The 20,724-nt window shown below is 41.3% G+C and overlaps 8 non-coding genes across 8 annotated transcripts; all 8 read right to left on the minus strand.

The window, feature by feature from the left end:
* Positions 1-751: 751 nt before the first annotated feature.
* Positions 752-833, minus strand: TRNAS-AGA (transfer RNA serine (anticodon AGA)). The gene has a single exon. It is a non-coding gene; the product is annotated as a tRNA-Ser (tRNA).
* Positions 834-3,675: 2,842 nt separating this feature from the next.
* On the minus strand, positions 3,676-3,757 carry TRNAS-AGA (transfer RNA serine (anticodon AGA)). The gene has a single exon. It is a non-coding gene; the product is annotated as a tRNA-Ser (tRNA).
* Positions 3,758-7,096: 3,339 nt separating this feature from the next.
* Positions 7,097-7,178, minus strand: TRNAS-AGA (transfer RNA serine (anticodon AGA)). Its single transcript has one exon. It is a non-coding gene; the product is annotated as a tRNA-Ser (tRNA).
* Positions 7,179-7,473: 295 nt separating this feature from the next.
* TRNAH-GUG (transfer RNA histidin (anticodon GUG)) lies at positions 7,474-7,545 on the minus strand. Its single transcript has one exon. It is a non-coding gene; the product is annotated as a tRNA-His (tRNA).
* A 1,286-nt stretch (positions 7,546-8,831) lies between these two features.
* On the minus strand, positions 8,832-8,913 carry TRNAS-AGA (transfer RNA serine (anticodon AGA)). Its single transcript has one exon. It is a non-coding gene; the product is annotated as a tRNA-Ser (tRNA).
* A 2,833-nt stretch (positions 8,914-11,746) lies between these two features.
* On the minus strand, positions 11,747-11,828 carry TRNAS-AGA (transfer RNA serine (anticodon AGA)). Its single transcript has one exon. It is a non-coding gene; the product is annotated as a tRNA-Ser (tRNA).
* A 4,484-nt stretch (positions 11,829-16,312) lies between these two features.
* TRNAS-AGA (transfer RNA serine (anticodon AGA)) lies at positions 16,313-16,394 on the minus strand. Its single transcript has one exon. It is a non-coding gene; the product is annotated as a tRNA-Ser (tRNA).
* A 2,846-nt stretch (positions 16,395-19,240) lies between these two features.
* Positions 19,241-19,318, minus strand: TRNAF-AAA (transfer RNA phenylalanine (anticodon AAA)). The gene has a single exon. It is a non-coding gene; the product is annotated as a tRNA-Phe (tRNA).
* Positions 19,319-20,724: the final 1,406 nt, after the last annotated feature.

Below are 20,724 nucleotides of genomic sequence, written 5' to 3' on the forward strand. Positions count from 1 at the left end.
CCATGGCTCGTAGGGGCCCCACAACACGCTTTTCTTAGCTCATTGAATTAAAGTATAAACCTCAGCCATGTATGAGTGGTAAAGGCTTGTTAATTTGGTTGCTTTTCCAATTCACGTCTGACAACAAGATGAAGGAACATTGGGGCATCAGAAGCTTTGGAAAGTAGACACCAACCTCAGAGAAAGAGAGAAAGAGGGAAAAGGCAGCATGAGGTGTGGAGAAAACAGCAGCAGGTACAAGGAGCTCAAATGAGATTAATGGCGCCTAAATAGAGTACATAAAGGAACAGTTACAAATCTAAGAAAAGGGAAAGAAAGACTAGGAAAAAAACACGGAAAGAGCCTGTAGATATAATTCTCTTCCTGGGACAGCAGGCTAAGAGAAATTACACAGGGAGCAGTTAAGCTTGTAACACGGGGAGAATAGAAAAGAAAATGCAGTTTTATGAAGTGTGTTTGCCTAATCCAGCAAGCACTTTTGTTTTATTTTTCTATTTGCTTCTTTTATTGGTAAAGTAAGTTTCAAGTGCATGAATGGTATGACTGAGAGAGCCAGGGTATAATAATTTGAAGTGTTTGCACCAGCGCTAATGTAGGACGAGAGTTATAGCAAAGATATGAAAGGGGTAGCGATAATAAATATATGAAAGGGCAATAGTGACACCAAAATAAGCCACCTATTTATAAAACTGACATGGAAGAAATTCTAAAGGTTAACTTCTGAAATTGTAGCCGATGTTAAAAAGTTTCTCGTTGTTTTCAGGATTCGAACCTGCGCGGGGGGACCCCAATGGATTTCTAGTCCATCGCCTTAACCACTCGGCCACAACAACTGACTGTAAGTTTTGTGCAAATAATCTGTATGAAAGTTTTCAACGTGTCCCACAGCAAATTCCTGATATCCTGCAATGCACTTTTTAAAAATAATGTTTTTTTCAGCAGGCACATTCTCTCCTAAAAACAAAAATTGCATGAGTATATCTCTAGTTTGGAAAAGGATAGGCTTTCATGCATACTCTCATGTGGCACTCAAGTTTTTGGGACCCTATTGCACTCTGTTTTCGTGCTGCTTTTAGTCTATGGCCCATATAACAGAAGTCTACCATCTTTGAGTATTTGAGGCTCCTTTGTAAGTGCTTTATCTTTTTTACTTGAAGAGCTATATAATAAAGGGGTCCGGGAAAGATTGCATTTATGGAAGATAAAAGAAGGCACACTTGTCTAACCAAATGCCGTAGAGAAACCTGATGTTTTACTCATGTTATCCTTAGTTCGTTTTTGTTAGACCTTGCATTCTTAAGGTGGTCTCAACCCTACCTTATTGCTTTTCACCTACGCATTTGGCTGTATCTTTTTGTTGGCCTTAGGACTCTAATCAATTTATCGCTTCTAATCATTGTGCTGAAGTGCACGTGCTTCTTCCCTAATCATGTGTGTAATTGTAGTATACCTGACTGACAGATTTAATTTACTTTAAAGCCCCTTGTAAAGAGATATACCATATACCCAGAAACTGATTGTGCCGCCCAAAAAAGTAGCATTTCAAACCGGTCTCAAGCCTGCTACTGCAGTGCCTGTGCTGCAGTGTAATGCCACTTCGACTTGCCATTTAAAACTACTTGCCATCTTAAACTCCAATTTTATTACATATAATTAACCAAAAGGTAGGCCCTAGGTAGTCCTAGGGGCATCATTCTATGTAAGTAAAAGGTAAGACATGTACTGTGGTAGTTTGCATGTCCTGGTAGTACGAAACAGTCTATTACATTTTTCACTACTGTGAGGTCTGCCCCTCTCATAGGTTAGCATTGGGTATTCCCTTATACTTTTTGGGGGGTAATTCCATATCAGAGAGGCGAAGCTTTATTTATTTATTGATAAATCCTATTTACTGGTGAGGTTGGATTTAACTTTACTATTTTATAAATGCCATTTTTAGAAAGTGAGCATTTCTCTGCACTTACTGCTCTATTTGCCTGAAAACCTGTCTCCAATTGACGTCTGGATTGGGCTGCGAGACAGCTACATTTGTGCATTCCCTCTAGACAGCCACAACACAGGTCACTCAACTGCAACTGCATTTTGATTGGCATGGGGGAGAGCTCCATTCCCCCCACCACAAATAGGTTCAAGAACGATAATTTATGTCAGTAGGTACAATATAGCTACATCTTATAATAATGTGTGTTTAAATAATTTGTCGTTAGATCGTTTAAATATTTTAAAGGATCTGTTTTTAATAGACATTTTACAAAAACAACTGGTACATTTGGTAATTCTGTAAAAGAAAAACCCAACTGCTGTGACATTGCCAACCACAATGCCGTAACTCATCTTCGAACCAAGGTTGCTGCGGCCACAACGCAGAGTACTAACCACTATACGATCACGGCGAGCTACTTGGGCTCAATAACATACAGTGACATGGAGAATTTATAATTCGGAACACTCAGGGAACTCCTGTGATAGGCTGAATGTGTTCATTGCTTCCTCATTCCTTATACAAAGGCTTTGTCTCCTCAGTGGTTGATAGGCTGAAACTGTTTCCTGGCCGCCTGCTTGTGAACTGGCAGGAGTCAAAGATCACACATACACTTGTGGGCCTGTGATGGGACACCAATGCAGAGAAACGCACCTGGCTCAGATCTTCTATTCTGTCTAGTAGACCTGCATCTCCCCCGTACCTCCTCAAGCCATCTGTATGTGAAGCAAGAAAGAGTTAAGGAGCGGTCCATCTACACTTTTATAGGGAAGATGCTGCCGTGAGCTCCTCCCAGCTAATCACACAAACAGCAGTAAATCAAGATAACTACACAGTTAGGGGGGACTGCATGGTTAGGTTTTTGAAGAATTATTGAAACTGACCTCAGTGACCCAAGATCAGAGCTGTGGCTAATGACTGCGTGCCTAATTATGATGAAGCAAGCACCATGGCTCGTAGGGGCCCCACAACACGCTTTTCTTAGCTCAATTAAAGTATAAACCTCTGCCATGTATGAGTGGTAAAGGCTTGTTAATTTGGTTGCTTTTCCAATTCACGTCTGACAACAAGATGAAGGAACATTGGGGCATCAGAAGCTTTGGAAAGTAGCCACCAACCTCAGAGAAAGAGAGAAAGAGGGAAAAGGCAGTATGAGGTGTGGAGAAAACAGCAGCAGGTACAAGGAGCTCAAATGAGATTAATGGCGCCTAAATAGAGCACATAAAGGAACAGTTACAAATCTAAGAAAAGGGAAAGAAAGACTAGGAAAAAAACACGGAAAGAGCCTGTAGATAAAATTCTCTTCCTGGGACAGCAGGCTAAGAGAAATTACACAGGGAGCAGTTAAGCTTGTAACACGGGGAGAATAGAAAAGAAAATGCAGTTTTATGAAGTGTGTTTGCCTAATCCAGCAAGCACTTTTGTTTTATTTTTCTATTTGCTTCTTTTATTGGTAAAGTAAGTTTCAAGTCCATGAATGGTATGACTGAGAGAGCCAGGGTATAATAATTTGAAGTGTTTGCACCAGCGCTAATGTAGGACGAGAGTTATAGCAAAGATATGAAAGGGGTAGCGATAATAAATATGTGAAAGGGCAATAGTGACACCAAAATAAGCCACCTATTTATAAAACTGACATGGAAGAAATTCTAAAGGTTAACTTCTGAAATTGTAGCCGATGTTAAAAAGTTTCTCGTTGTTGGCAGGATTCGAACCTGCGCGGGGGGACCCCAATGGATTTCTAGTCCATCGCCTTAACCACTCGGCCACAACAACTGACTGTAAGTTTTGTGCAAATAATCTGTATGAAAGTTTTCAAGGTGTGCCACAGCAAATTCCTGATATCCTGCAATGCACTTTTAAAAAAATGTTTTTTTCAGCAGGCACATTCTCTCCTAAAAACAAAAATAAGGCTACATCTTATAATCATGTGTGTTTAAATAATTTGTCGTTAGATCATTTAAATATTTTAAAGGATCTGTTTTTAATAGACATTTTACAAAAACAACTGGTACATTTGGTAATTCTGTAAAAGAAAAACCCAACTGCCGTGACATTGCCATCCACAATGCCGTAACTCGGATTCGAACCAAGGTTGCTGCAGCCACAACGCAGAGTACTAACCACTATACGATCACGGCGAGCTACTTGGGGTCAATAACATACAGTGACATGGAGAATTTATAATTCGAAACACTCAGGGAACTCCAGTGATAGGCTGAATGTGTTCATTGCTTCCTCATTCCTTATACAAAGGCTTTGTCTCCTCAGTGGTTGATAGGCTGAAACCGTTTCCTGGCCGCCTGCTTGTGAACTGGCAGTAGTCAAAGATCACACATACACTTGTGGGCCTGTGATGGGACACCAATGCAGAGAAACACACCTGGCGCAGATCTTCTATTCTGTCTATTAGACCTGCATCTCCCCTGTACCTCCTCAAGCCATCTGTATGTGAAGCAAGAAAAAGTTAAGGAGCGGTCCATCTACACTTTTATAGGGAGGATGCTGCCGTGAGCTCCTCCCAGCTAATCACACAAACAGCAGTAAAGCAAGATAACTACACAGTTAGGGGGGACTGCATGGTTAGGTTTTTGAGGAATTATTGAAACTGACCTCAGTGACCCATGATCAGAGCTGTGGCTAATGACTGCGCGCCCAATTATGATGAAGCAAGCACCATGGCTCGTAGGGGCCCCACAACATGCTTTTCTTAGCTCAATTAAAGCATAAACCTCTGCCATGTATGAGTGGTAAAGGCTTGTTAATTTGGTTGCTTTTCCAATTCACGTCTGACAACAAGATGAAGGAACATTGGGGCATCAGAAGCTTTGGAAAGTAGCCACCAACCTCAGAGAAAGAGAGAAAGAGGGAAAAGGCAGTGTGAGGTGTGGAGAAAACAGCAGCAGGTACAAGGAGCTCAAATGAGATTAATGGCGCCTAAATAGAGCACATAAAGGAACAGTTACAAATCTAAGAAAAGGGAAAGAAAGACTAGGAAAAAAACACGGAAAGAGCCTGTAGATAAAATTCTCTTCCTGGGACAGCAGGCTAAGAGAAATTACACAGGGAGCAGTTAAGCTTGTAACACGGGGAGAATAGAAAAGAAAATGCAGTTTTATGAAGTGTGTTTGCCTAATCCAGCAAGCACTTTTGTTTTATTTTTCTATTTGCTTCTTTTATTGGTAAAGTAAGTTTCAAGTGCATGAATGGTATGACTGAGAGAGCCAGGGTATAATAATTTGAAGTGTTTGCACCAGCGCTAATGTAGGACGAGAGTTATAGCAAAGATATGAAAGGGGTAGCGATAATAAATATGTGAAAGGGAAATAGTGACACCAAAATAAGCCACCTATTTATAAAACTGAAATGGAAGAAATTCTAAAGGTTAACTTCTGAAATTGTAGCCGATGTTAAAAAGTTTCTCGTTTTTGGCAGGATTCAAATCTGCGTGTGGGGACCCCAATGGATTTCTAGTCCATCGCCTTAACCACTCGGCCACAACAACTGACTCTAAGTTTTGTGCAAATAATCTTGATATCCTGCAATGCACTTTTTAAAAATAATGTTTTTTTCAGCAGGCACATTCTCTCCTAAAAACAAAAATAAGGCTACATCTTATAATCATGTGTGTTTAAATAATTTGTCAGTAGATCGTTTAAATATTTTAAAGGATCTGTTTTTAATAGACATTTTACAAAAACACGTGGTACATTTGGTAATTCTGTAAAAGAAAAACCCAAATGCCGTGATATTGCCAACCACAATGCCGTGACTCGGATTCGGACCGAGGTTGCTGCAGCCACAACGCAGAGTACTAAACGATCACGGCGAGCTACTTGGGCTCAATAACATACACAGACATGGAGAATTTATAATTCGAAACACTCAGGGAACTCCAGTGATAGGCTGAATGTGTTCATTGCTTCCTCATTCCTTATACAAAGGATTTGTCTCCTCAGTGGTTGATAGGCTGAAACCGTTTCCTGGCCGCCTGCTTGTGAACTGCCAGAAGTCAAACATCACACATACACTTGTGGGCCTGTGATGGGACACCAATGCAGAGAAACACACCTGGCGCAGATCTTCTATTCTGTCTATTAGACCTGCATCTCCCCTGTACCTCCTCAAGCCATCTGTATGTGAAGCAAGAAAAAGTTAAGGAGCGGTCCATCTACACTTTTATAGGGAGGATGCTGCCGTGAGCTCCTCCCAGCTAATCACACAAACAGCAGTTAAGCAAGATAACTACACAGTTAGGGGGGACTGCATGGTTAGGTTTTTGAGGAATTATTGAAACTGACCTCAATGACCCATGATCAGAGCTGTGGCTAATGACTGCGCGCCCAATTATGATGAAGCAAGGACCATGGCTCGTAGGGGCCCCACAACACGCTTTTCTTAGCTCATTGAATTAAAGTATAAACCTCTGCCATGTATGAGTGGTAAAGGCTTGTTAATTTGGTTGCTTTTCCAATTCACGTCTGACAACAAGATGAAGGAACATTGGGGCATCAGAAGCTTTGGAAAGTAGCCACCAACCTCAGAGAAAGAGAGAAAGAGGGAAAAGGCAGTATGAGGTGTGGAGATAACAGCAGCAGGTACAAGGAGCTCAAATGAGATTAATGGCGCCTAAATAGAGCACATAAAGGAACAGTTACAAATCTAAGAAAAGGGAAAGAAAGACTAGGAAAAAAACACGGAAAGAGCCTGTTGATAAAATTCTCTTCCTGGGACAGCAGGCTAAGAGAAATTACACAGGGAGCAGTTAAGCTTGTAACACGGGGAGAATAGAAAAGAAAATGTGGTTTTATGAAGTGTGTTTGCCTAATCCAGCAAGCACTTTTGTTTTATTTTTCTATTTGCTTCTTTTATTGGTAAAGTAAGTTTCAAATGCATGAATGGTATGACTGAGAGAGCCAGGGTATAATAATTTGAAGTGTTTGCACCAGCGCTAATGTAGGACGAGAGTTATAGCAAAGATATGGAAGGGGTAGCGATAATAAATATGTGAAAGGGCAATAGTGACACCAAAATAAGCCACCTATTTATAAAACTGACATTGAAGAAATTATAAAGGTTAACTTCTGAAATTGTAGCCGATGTTAAAAAGTTTCTCGTTGTTGGCAGGATTCAAACCTGCGCGGGGGGACCCCAATGGATTTCTAGTCTATCGCCTTAACCACTCGGCCACAACAACTGACTGTAAGTTTGGGGCAAATAATCTGTATGAAAGTTTTCAAGGTGTTCCACAGAAAATTCCTGATATCCTGCAATGCACTTTTTAAAAATAATGTTTTTTTCAGCAGGCACATTCTCTCCTAAAAACAAAAATAAAGCTACATCTTATAATCATGTGTGTTTAAATAATTTGTCGTTAGATCGTTTAAATATTTTAAAGGATCTGTTTTTAATAGACATTTTACAAAAACAACTGGTACATTTGGTAATTCTGTAAAAGAAAAACCCAACTGCCGTGACATTGCCAACCACAATGTCGTGACTCGGATTCGAACCGAGGTTGCTGCGGCCACAACGCAGAGTACTAACCACTATACGATCACGGCGAGCTACTTGGGCTCAATAACATACAGTGACATGGAGAATTTATAATTCGAAACACTCAGGGAACTCCTGTGATAGGCTGAATGTGTTCATTGCTTCCTCATTCCTTATACAAAGGGTTTGTCTCCTCAGTGGTTGATAGGCTGAAACCGTTTCCTGGCCGCCTGCTTGTGAACTGCCAGAAGTCAAAGATCACACATACACTTGTGGGCCTGTGATGGGACACCAATGCAGAGAAACACACCTGGCGCAGATCTTCTATTCTGTCTATTAGACCTGCATCTCCCCTGTACATCCTCAAGCCATCTGTATGTGAAGCAAGAAAAAGTTAAGGAGCGGTCCATCTACACTTTTATAGGGAGGATGCTGCCGTGAGCTCCTCCCAGCTAATCACACAAACAGCAGTAAAGCAAGATAACTACACAGTTAGGGGGGACTGCATGGATAGGTTTTTGAGGAATTATTGAAACTGACCTCAGTGACCCATGATCAGAGCTGTGGCTAATGACTGCGTGCCCAATTATGATGAAGCAAGCACCATGGCTCGTATGGGCCCCACAACACGCTTTTCTTAGCTCATTGAATTAAAGTATAAACCTCTGCCATGTATGAGTGGTAAAGGCTTGTTAATTTGGTTGCTTTTCCAATTCACGTCTGACAACAAGATGAAGGAACATTGGGGCATCAGAAGCTTTGGAAAGTAGCCACCAACCTCAGAGAAAGAGAGAAAGAGGGAAAAGGCAGTATGAGGTGTGGAGAAAACAGCAGCAGGTACAAGGAGCTCAAATGAGATTAACGGCGCCTAAATAGAGCACGTAAAGGAACAGTTACAAATCTAAGAAAAGGGAAACAAAGACTAGGAAAAAAACACGGAAAGAGCCTGTAGATAAAATTCTCTTCCTGGGACAGCAGGCTAAGAGAAATTACACAGGGAGCAGTTAAGCTTGTAACATGGGGAGAATAGAAAAGAAAATGCAGTTTTATGAAGTGTGTTTGCCTAATCCAGCAAGCACTTTTGTTTTATTTTTCTATTTGCTTCTTTTATTGGTAAAGTAAGTTTCAAGTGCATGAATGGTATGACTGAGAGAGCCAGGGTATAATAATTTGAAGTGTTTGCACCAGCACTAATGTAGGACGAGAGTTATAGCAAAGATATGAAAGGGGTAGCGATAATAAATATGTGAAAGGGCAATAGTGACACCAAAATAAGCCACCTATTTATAAAACTGACATGGAAGAAATTCTAAAGGTTAACTTCTGAAATTGTAGCGGATGTTAAAAAGGTTCTCGTTGTTGGCAGGATTCGAACCTGCGCGGGGAGACCCCAATGAATTTCTAGTCCATCGCCTTAACCACTCGGCCACAACAACTCACTGTACGTTTTGTGCAAATAATCTGTATGAAAGTTTTCAAGGTGTCCCACAGCAAATTCCTGGTATTCTGCAATGCACTTTTTTTAAAATAATGTTTTTTTCAGCAGGCACATTCTCTCCTAAAAACAAAAATTGCATGAGTATATCTCTAGTTTGGAAAAGGATAGGTTTTCATGCATACTCTCATGTGGCACTTAAGTTTTTGGGACCCTATTGCACTCTGTTTTCGTGCTGCTTTTAGTCTATGGCCCATATTACAGAAGTCTACCATCTTTGAGTATTTGAGGCTCCTTTGTAAGTGCTTTATCTTTTTTACTTGAAGAGCTATATAATAAAGGGGTCAGGGAAAGATTGCATTTATGGAAGATAAAAGAAGGCACACTTGTCTCACCAAATGCCGTAGAGAAACCTGATGTTTTACTCATGTTATCCTTAGTTTGTTTTTGTTAGACCTTGCATTCTTAAGATGGCCTCAACCCTACCTTATTGCTTTTCACCTACACATTTTGCTGTATCTTTTTGTTGGCCTTAGGACTGTGATCACTTTATCGCTACTAATCAGTGCTGAAGTGCACATGCTTCTTCCCTAATCATGTGAGTAATTGGAGTATACCTGACTGACAGATTTAATTGACTTGAAAGCCCCTTGTAAAGTGGTATACCATATACCCAGGGACTGATTGTGCCGCCCAAAGAAGTAGCATTTCAAACCTGTCTCAAGCCTGCTACTGCAGTGCCTGTGCTGCAGTGTACTGCCACTTCGACTTGCCATTTAAAACTACTTGCCAAGCCTTAAACTCCAATTTTATTACATATAATTAACCAAAAGGTAGGCCCTAGGTAGTCCTAGGGGCATCATGCTATGTAAGTAAAAGGTAAGACATGTACTGTGGTAGTTTGCATGTCCTGGTAGTACCAAACAGTCTATTACATTTTTCACTACTGTGAGGTCTGCCCCTCTCATAGGTTAGCATTGGGTATTCCCTTATACTTTTTGGGGGGTAATTCCATATCACAGAGGAGAAGCTTTATTTATTTATTGATAAATCCTATTTACTGGTGAGGTTGGATTTAACTTTACTATTTTATAAATGCAATTTTTAGAGAGTGAGCATTTCTCTGCACCTACTGCTCTATTTGCCTGAAAACCTGTCTCCAACTGACGTCTGGATTGGGCTGCGAGACAGCTACATTTGTGCATTCCTTCTAGACAGCCACAACACAGGTCACTCAACTGCAACTGCATTCATCTGCATTCTGATTGGCATGGGGGAGAGCTCCATTCCCCCACCGCAAATAGGTTCAAGAACGATAAATTATGTCAGTAGGTACAATATAGCTACATCTTATAATCACGTGTGTTTAAATAATTTGTCGTTAGATCGTTTAAATATTTTAAAGGATCTGTTTTTAATAGACATTTTACAAAAACAACTGGTACATTTGGTAATTCTGTAAAAGAAAAACCCAACTGCCGTTACATTGCCAACCACAATGCCATGTCTCGGATTCGAACCGAGGTTCCTGCGGCCACAACGCAGAGTACTATCCACTATACGATCACGGCGAGCTACTTGGGCTCAATAACATACAGTGACATGGAGAATTTATAATTCGGAACACTCAGGGAACTCCTGTGATAGGCTGAATGTGTTCATTGCTTCCTCATTCCTTATACAAAGGCTTTGTCTCCTCAGTGGTTGATAGGCTGAAACTGTTTCCTGGTCGCCTGCTTGTGAACTGACAAGAGTCAAAGATCACACATACACTTGTGGGCCTGTGATGGGACACCAATGCAGAGAAACTTACCTGGCGCAGATCTTCTATTCTGTCTAGTAGACCTGCATCTCCCCTGTACCTCCTCAAGCCATCTGTATGTGAAGCAAGAAAAAGTTAAGGAGCGGTCCATCTACACTTTTATAGGGAGGATGCTGCCATGAGCTCCTCCCAGCTAATCACACAAACAGCAGTAAAGCAAGATAACTACACAGTTAGGGGGGACTGCATGGTTAGGTTTTTGAGGAATTATTGAAACTGACCTCAGTGACCCATGATCAGAGCTGTGGCTAATGACTGCGTGCCTAATTATGATGAAGCAAGCACCATGGCTCGTAGGGGCCCCACAACACGCTTTTCTTAGCTCATTGAATTAAAGTATAAACCTCTGCCATGTATGAGTGGTAAAGGCTTGTTAATTTGGTTGCTTTTCCAATTCACGTCTGACAATAAGATGAAGGAACATTGGGGCATCAGAAGCTTTGGAAAGTAGCCACCAACCTCAGAGAAAGAGAGAAAGAGGGAAAAGGCAGTATGAGGTGTGGAGAAAACAGCAGCAGGTACAAGGAGCTCAAATGAGATTAATGGAACAGTTACAAATCTAAGAAAAGGAAAAGAAAGACTAGGAAAAAAACACGGAAAGAGCATGTAGATAAAATTCTCTTCCTGTGACAGCAGGCTAAGAGAAATTACACAGGGAGCAGTTAAGCTTGTAACACGGGGAGAATAGAAAAGAAAATGCAGTTTTATGAAGTGTGTTTGCCTAATCCAGCAAGCACTTTTGTTTTATTTTTCTATTTGCTTCTTTTATTGGTAAAGTAAGTTTCAAGTGCATGAATGGTATGACTGAGAGAGCCAGGGTATAATAATTTGAAGTGTTTGCACCAGTGCTAATGTAGGACGAGAGTTATAGCAAAGATATGAAAGGGGCAGCGATAATAAATATGTAAACGGGCAAAAGTGACACCAAAATAAGCCACCTATTTATAAAACTGACATGGAAGAAATTCTAAAGGTTAACTTCTGAAATTGTAGCCGATGTTAAAAAGTTTCTCGTTGTTGGCAGGATTCAAACCTGCACAGGGAGACCCCAATGGCTTTCTAGTCCATCGCCTTAACCACTCGGCCACAACAACTGACTGTAAGTATTGTGCAAATAATCAATATGAAAGTTTTTAAGGTGTCCCACAGCAAATTCCTGGTATTCTGCAATGCACTTTTTTAAAATAATGTTTTTTTCAGCAGGCACATTCTCTCCTAAAAACAAAAATTGCATGAGTATATCTATAGTTTGGAATAGGATAGGCTTTCATGCATACTCTCATGTGGCACTCAAGCTTTTGGGACCCTATTGCACTCTGTTTTCGTGCTGCTTTTAGTCTATGGCCCATATTACAGAAGTCTACCATCTTTGAGTATTTGAGGCTCCTTTGTAAGTGCTTTATCTTTTTTACTTGAAGAGCTATATAATAAAGGGGTCAGGGAAAGATTGCATTTATGGAAGATAAAAGAAGGCACACTTGTCTCACCAAATGCCGTAGAGAAACCTGATGTTTTACTCATGTTATCCTTAGTTTGTTTTTGTTAGACCTTGCATTCTTAAGGTGGCCTCAACCCTACCTTATTAATTTTCACCTACGCATTTTGCTGTATCTTTTTGTTGGCCTTAGGACTCTGATCACTTTATCACTACTAATCAGTGCTGAAGTGCACGCGCTTCTTCCCTAATCATGTGTGTAATTGGAGTATACCTGACTGACAGATTTAATTGACTTGAAAGCCCCTTGTAAAGTGGTATACCATATACCCAGGGACTGATTGTGCCGCCCAAAGAAGTAGCATTTCAAACCTGTCTCAAGCCTGCTACTGCAGTGCCTGTGCTGCAGTGTACTGCCACTTCGACTTGCCATTTAAAACTACTTGCCAAGCCTTAAACTCCAATTTTATTACATATAATTAACCAAAAGGTAGGCCCTAGGTAGTCCTAGGGGCATCATGCTATGTAAGTAAAAGGTAAGACATGTACTGTGGTAGTTTGCATGTCCTGGTAGTACCAAACAGTCTATTACATTTTTCACTACTGTGAGGTCTGCCCCTCTCACAGGTTAGCATTGGGTATTCCCTTATACTTTTTGGGGGGTAATTCCATATCAGAGAGGAGAAGCTTTATTTATTTATTGATAAATCCTATTTACTGGTGAGGTTGGATTTAACTTTACTATTTTATAAATGCCATTTTTAGAGAGTGAGCATTTCTCTGCACTTACTGCTCTATTTGCCTGAAAACCTGTCTCCAATTGACGTCTGGATTGGGCTGCGAGACAGCTTCATTTGTGCATTCCTTCTAGACAGCCACAACACAGGTCACTCAGCTGCAACTGCATTTTGATTGGCATGGGGGAGAGCTCCATTCCCCCCACCGCAAATAGGTTCAAGAACGATAATTTATGTCAGTAGGTACAATATAGCTACATCTTATAATCATGTGTGTTTAAATAGTTTGTCGTGAGATTGTTTAAATATTTTAAAGGATCTGTTTTTAATAGACATTTTACAAAAACAACTGGTACATTTGGTAATTCTGTAAAAGAAAAACCCAACTGCCGTGACATTGCCAACCACAATACCGTGACTCGGATTCGAACCGAGGTTGCTGCAGCCACAACGCAGAGTACTAACCACTATACGATCACGGCGAGCTACTTGGGCTCAATATTATACAATGACATGGAGAATTTATAATTCGGAACACTCAGGGAACTCCTGTGATAGGCTGAATGTGTTCATTGCTTCCTCATTCCTTATACAAAGGCTTTGTCTCCTCAATGGTTGATAGGCTGAAACCGTTTCCTGGCCGCCTGCTTGTGAACTGCCAGGAGTCAAAGATCACACATACACTTGTGGGCCTGCGATGGGACACCAATGCAGAGAAACACACCTGGCGCAGATCTTCTATTCTGTCTAGTAGACCTGCATCTCCCCTGTACCTCCTCAAGCCATCTGTATGTGAAGCAAGAAAGAGTTAAGGAGCGGTCCATCTACACTTTTATAGGGAGGATGCTGCCGTGAGCTCCTCCCAGCTAATCACACAAACAGCAGTAAAGCAAGATAACTACACATTTAGGGGGGACTGCATAGTTAGGTTTTTGAGGAATTATTGAAACTGACCTCAGTGACCCATGATCAGAGCTGTGGCTAATGACTGCGTGCCCAATTATGATGAAGCAAGCACCATGGCTCGTAGGGGCCCCACAACACACTTTTCTTAGCTCATTGAATTAAAGTATAAACCTCTGCCATGTATGAGTGGTAAAGGCTTGTTAATTTGGTTGCTTTTCCAATTCACGTCTGACAACAAGATGAAGGAACATTGGGGCATCAGAAGCTTTGGAAAGTAGCCACCAACCTCAGAGAAAGAGAGAAAGAGGGAAAAGGCAGTATGAGGTGTGGAGAAAACAGCAGGAGGTACAAGTAGGGTGACCAACTGGCATGGGTGCAAATTCAGGATGGTGAGTGTAAAAATTCAGGACAGAGGGTCAAAATTCAGGACAAAAATTCAGGACAGGGGATCAAAATTCAGGACAAAAAGCACGTTTTTCAGGCAGATCAGAGGAGGTCGTGCAATAGTATATAAGTAATCCCATCTATATCCAAACATATTCATCCATTTGCAAACCTATCTATCATGTATCCTTACATCCATAATTTCACTCATCCATCCCTCCATCCACACTTTCACTCATCCATTTATCCATCCACCCACCCTTTCACCCTATCCATCCGTACACTCATCCATCCACTCTTCCACCCATCCATCCACTCATCCATCCAGCCATTTAGCCTTTCATCCACCCAGCCATCCTTTCACTTACTCATCCATCCAGCCAGTCACTCATCCTTCCACCCATTCACCTTTTCAGTCATCCATTCATCCTCCCTTTCTCTCTCCGTCGACCCTTTCACTTAGCCATCCTTCCTTCCATCCATTCACCCATCCATCTACTCATCCACTCATGAATCCATCCATTGTCCCTATCACTCATCCATCCACCCATTCACTCGCCAATCATCCACCCTTTCACTCATCCATCCGTCCTTTCGCTCATTATCCTTCTACTCATCCTTTCATTTAGCCATTCACCCTTTCACTAATCCATCCAGCCATCCACCCATCCCTTCACTTGCTCACTCACTCACATTTTCATATTAATTATGAGCTGAGCCTCTGTCTGTAGAGTTGCATACAGAAGAGGCCCATCAAGAAATTCATCCTGCTGTAGTTCCTGAAGCAAGGGGTGGGGTGGGTCATTATGCCCCTGTACATAGGCAGTCTGAAAAAGTGGAAGTCATGAGTCATGCATGATGCTCAGTGCCATGCTATGAGGTTACTGTGACATGGTGTTTTTACAGGGCTTTAAGCAGGGTGAAAAAAGAGGGTCCTCTCTAAAGGGGGCGTTTGATGTAATTAAGGGCGTGACTTAAAACACCTAATATAAAAATCTGTTCTTAGCATAGTGTTCCGCCCGAGTGGTATTATGTTGTTTCTGTCATTAAATCCAGATATATAATACAGCAAGTATCATTACACCAACTACAAGCCAGGACTATTGGCTTTGGCAATGGTTGTTAGTTGCATAAAATGAAAATGCAGCAACCATGGCTTCGTTGAATATAATATTGAAAGTGCACTTTTCTAAAATAATGAGACTGAAAGAACTCCAGCCCCTTTATATCAACTTTTCACCAGCTTCTTTGAACGAACTGGTTTCTCACATAGCAGCACTGGCGTGTTTGCACATTTCTTCTGTCTGACAGAATGCGCTGCCCTAAACTGTGGCAGGAAGAGGCTGCCACATGCTTTATCAGCCCAGACTGATCCATTGTCATTCTGTAAGTGGCAATCAGCGACATACAGAATGACAATGGGCGGCGTGGGGCTGCTCTTGTTGTGCTCCAGGAGGAGGGCTAGGCGGCCATCAGGGAGAAGAGGCCTCTCCAAAATTACGGACAAAAGGCGTCCGTAAAAGGAATCCTGACGGACAACGGACGCCAGGTCCAAATTACGGACTGTCCGTGAAATTTACGGACGGTTGGTCACCCTAGGTACAAGGAGCTCAAATGAGATTAATGGCGCCTAAATAGAGCACATAGAGGAACAGTTACAAATCTAAGAAAAGGGAAAGAAAGACTAGGAAAAAAACACGGAAAGAGCCTGTAGATAAAATTCTTTTCCTGGGACAGCAGGCTAAGAGAAATTACACAGGGAGCAGTTAAGCTTGTAACACGGGGAGAATAGAAAAGAAAATGCAGTTTTATGAAGTGTGTTTGCCTAATCCAGCAAGCACTTTTGTTTTATTTTTCTATTTGCTTCTTTTATTGGTAAAGTAAGTTTCAAGTGCATGAATGGTATGACTGAGAGAGCCAGGGTATAATAATTTGAAGTGTTTGTACCAGCGCTAATGTAGGACGAGAGTTATAGCAAAGATATGAAAGGGGTAGCGATAATAAATATGTGAAAGGGCAATAGTGACACCAAAATAAGCCACCTATTTATAAAACTGACATGGAAGAAATTCTAAAGGTTAACTTCTGAAATTGTAGCCGATGTTAAAAAGTTTCTCGTTGTTGGCAGGATTCGAACCTGCGCAGGGAGACCCCAATGGATTTCTAGTCCATCGCCTTAACCACTCGGCCACAACAACTGACTGTAAGTTTTGTGCAAATAATCTGTATGAAAGTTTTCAAGGTGTCCCACAGCAAATTCCTGGTATTCTGCAATGCACTTTTCTAAAATAATGTTTTTTTCAGCAGGCACATTATCTCCTAAAAACAAAAATTGCATGAGTATATCTCTAGTTTGGAAAAGGATAGGCTTTCATGCATACTCTCATATGGCACTCAAGTTTTTGGGACCCTATTGCACTCTGTTTTCGTGCTGCTTTTAGTCTATGGCCCATATTACAGAAGTCTACCATCTTTGAGTATTTGAGGCTCCTTGGTAAGTGCTTTATCTTTTTTACTTGAAGAGCTATATAATAAAGGGGTCAGGGAAATATTGCATTTATGGAAGATAAAAGAAGGCACACTTGTCCCACCAAATGCCGTAGAGAAACCTGATGTTTTACTCACGTTATCCTTAGTTTGTTTTTGTTAGACCTTGCATTCTTAAGGTGGCCTCAACCCTACCCTATTGCTTTTCACCTACGCATTTTGCTGTATCTTTTTGTTGGCCTTAGGACTCTGATCACTTTATCGCTACTAATCAGTGCTGAAGTGCACGTGCTACTTCCCTAATCATGTGTGTAATTGGAGTATACCTGACTGACAGATTTAATTGACTTGAAAGCCCCTTGTAAAGTTTTTTACCATATACCCAGGGACTTATTGTGCCGCCCAAAGAAGTAGCATTTCAAACCTGTCTCAAGCCTGCTACTGCAGTGCCTGTGCTGCAGTGTACTGCCACTTCGACTTGCCATTTAAAACTACTTGCCAAGCCTTAAACTCCAATTTTATTACATATAATTAACCCCTAAGGTAGGACCTAGGTAGTCCTAGGGGCATCATGCTATGTAAGTAAAAGGTAAGACATGTACTGTGGTAGTTTGCATGTCCTGGTAGTACCAAACAGTCTATTACATTTTTCACTACAGTGAGGTCTACCCCTCTCATAGGTTAGCATTGGGTATTCCCTTATACTTTTGGGGGGTAATTCCATATCAGAGAGGAGAAGCTTTATTTATTTATTGATAAATCCTATTTGCTGGTGAGGTTGGATTTAACTTTACTATTTTATAAATGCCATTTTTAGAGAGTGAGCATTTCTATGCACTTACTGCTCTATTTGCCTGAAAACCTGTCTCCAATTGACGTCTGGATTGGGCTGCGAGACAGCTACATTTGTGCATTCCCTCTAGACAGCCACAACACAGGTCACTCAACTGCAACTGCATTCTGATTGGCATGGGGGAGAGCTCCATTCCCCCCACCGCAAATAGGTTCAAGAACGATAATTTATGTCAGTAGGTACAATATAGCTACATCTTATAATCATGTGTGTTTAAATAATTTGTCGTTAGATCGTTTAAATATTTTAAAGGATCTGTTTTTAATAGACATTTTACAAAAACAACTGGTACATTTGGTAATTCTGTAAAAGAAAAACCCAACTGCCGTGACATTGCCAACCATAATGCCGTGACTCGTATTCGAACCGAGGTTGCTGTGGCCACAACGCAGAGTACTAACAACTATACGATCACAGCGAGCTACTTGGGCTCAATAACATTCAGTGACATGGAGAATTTATAATTCGGAACACTCAGGGAACTCCTGTGATAGGCTGAATGTGTTCATTGCTTCCTCATTCCTTATACAAAGGCTTTGTCTCCTCAGTGGTTGATAGGCTGAAACCGTTTCCTGGCCGCCTGCTTGTGAACTGCCAGGAGTCAAAGATCACACATACACTTGTGGGCCTGTGATGGGACACCAATGCAGAGAAACACACCTGGCGCAGATCTTCTATTCTGTCTAGTAGACCTGCATCTCCCCTGTACCTCCTCAAGCCATCTGTATATGAAGCAAGAAAGAGTTAAGGAGCGGTCCATCTACACTTTTATTGGGAGGATGCTGCCGTGAGCTCCTCCCAGCTAATCACACAAACAGCAGTAAAGCAAGATAACTACACAGTTAGGGGGGACTGCATGGTTAGGTTTTTGAGGAATTATTGAAACTGACCTCCGTGACCCATGATCAGAGCTGTGGCTAATGACTGCGTGCCTAATTATGATGAAGCAAGCACCATGGCTCGTAGGGGCCCCACAACACGCTTTTCTTAGCTCATTGAATTAAAGTATAAACCTCTGCCATGTATGAGTGGTAAAGGCTTGTTAATTTGGTTGCTTTTCCAATTCACGTCTGACAACAAGATGAAGGAACATTGGGGCATCAGAAGCTTTGGAAAGTAGCCACCAACCTCAGAGAAAGAGAGAAAGAGAGAAAAGGCAGTATGAGGTGTGGAGAAAACAGCAGCAGGTACAAGGAGCTCAAATGAGATTAATGTCGCCTAAATAGAGCACGTAAAGGAACAGTTACAAATCTAAGAAAAGGGAAAGAAAGACTAGGAAAAAAACACGGAAAGAGCCTGTAGATAAAATTCTCTTCATGGGACAGCAGGCTAAGAGAAATTACACAGGGAGCAGTTAAGCTTGTAACACGGGGAGAATAGAAAAGAAAATGCAGTTTTATGAAGTGTGTTTGCCTAATCCAGCAAGCACTTTTGTTTTATTTTTCTATTTGCTTCTTTTATTGGTAAAGTAAGTTTCAAGTGCATGAATGGTATGACTGAGAGAGCCAGGGTATAATAGTTTGAAGTGTTTGCACCAGCGCTAATGTAGGACGAGAGTTATAGCAAAGATATGAAAGGAGTAGCGATAATAAATATGTGAAAGGGCAATAGTGACACCAAAATAAGCCACCTATTTATAAAACTGACATGGTAGAAATTCTGAAGGTTAACTTCTGAAATTGTAGCCGATGTAAAAAAGTTTCTCGTTGTTGGCAGGATTCGAACCTGCGCGGGGAGACCCCAATGGATTTTTAGTCCATCGCCTTAACCACTCAGCTAAACTGACTGTAAGTTTTGTGCAAATGATCTGTATGAAAGTTTTCAAGGTGTCCCACAGCAAATTCCTGATATTCTGCAATGCACTTTTTAAAAATAATGTTTTTTTCAGCAGGCACATTCTCTCCTAAAAACAAAAATAAGGCTACATCTTATAATCATGTGTGTTTAAATAATTTGTCGTTAGATCGTTTAAATATTTTAAAGGATCTGTTTTTAATAGACATTTTACAAAAACAACTGGTACATTTGGTAATTCTGTAAAAGAAAAACCCAACTGCCGTGACTTTGCCAACCACAATGCCGTGACTCGGATTCGAACCGAGGTTGATGCGGCCACAACGCAGAGTACTAACCACTATACGATCACGGCGAGCTACTTGGGCTCAATAGCACACAGTGACATGGATAATTTATAATTCGGAACACTCAGGGAACTCCTGTGATAGGCTGAATGTGTTCATTGCTTCCTCATTCCTTATACAAAGGCTTTGTCTCCTCAGTGGCTGATAGGCTGAAACCGTTTCCTGGCCGCCTGCTTGTGAACTGCCAGAAGTCAAAGATCACACATACACTTGTGGGCCTGTGATGGGACACCAATGCAGAGAAACACACCTGGCGCAGATCTTCTAATCTGTCTATTAGACCTGCATCTCCCCTGTACCACCTCAAGCCATCTGTATGTGAAGCAAGAAAAAGTTAAGGAGCGGTCCATCTACACTTTTATAGGGAGGATGCTGCCGTGAGCTCCTCCCAGCTAATCACACAAACAGCAGTAAAGCAAGATAACTACACAGTTAGGGGGGACTGCATGGTTAGGTTTTTGAGGAATTATTGAAACTGACCTCAGTGACCCATGATCAGAGCTGTGGCTAATGACTGCGTGCCTAATTATGATGAAGCAAGCACCATGGCTCGTAGGGGCCCCACAACACGCTTTTCTTAGCTCATTCAATTAAAGTATAAACCTCTGCCATGTATGAGTGATAAAGGCTTGTCAATTTGGTTGCTTTTCCAATTCACGTCTGACAACAAGATGAAGGAACATTGGGGCATCAGAAGCTTTGGAAAGTATCCACCAACCTCAGAGAAAGAGAGAAAGAGGGAAAAGGCAGTATGAGGTGTGGAGAAAAGAGCAGCAGGTACAAGGAGCTCAAATGAGATTAATGGCGCCTAAATAGAGCACATAAAGGAACAGTTACAAATCTAAGAAAAGGGAAAGAAAGACTAGGAAAAAAACACGGAAAGAGCCTGTAGATAAAATTCTCTTCCTGAGACAGCAGGCTAAGAGAAATTACACAGGGAGCAGTTAAGCTTGTAACACGGGGAGAATAGAAAAGAAAATGCAGTTTTATGAAGTGTGTTTGCCTTATCCAGCAAGCACTTTTGTTTTATTTTTCTATTTGCTTCTT

The sequence above is a fragment of the Lissotriton helveticus genome, chromosome 12 (genome assembly GCF_964261635.1).
Source record: "Lissotriton helveticus chromosome 12, aLisHel1.1, whole genome shotgun sequence".
NCBI lineage: Eukaryota > Metazoa > Chordata > Amphibia > Caudata > Salamandridae > Lissotriton > Lissotriton helveticus.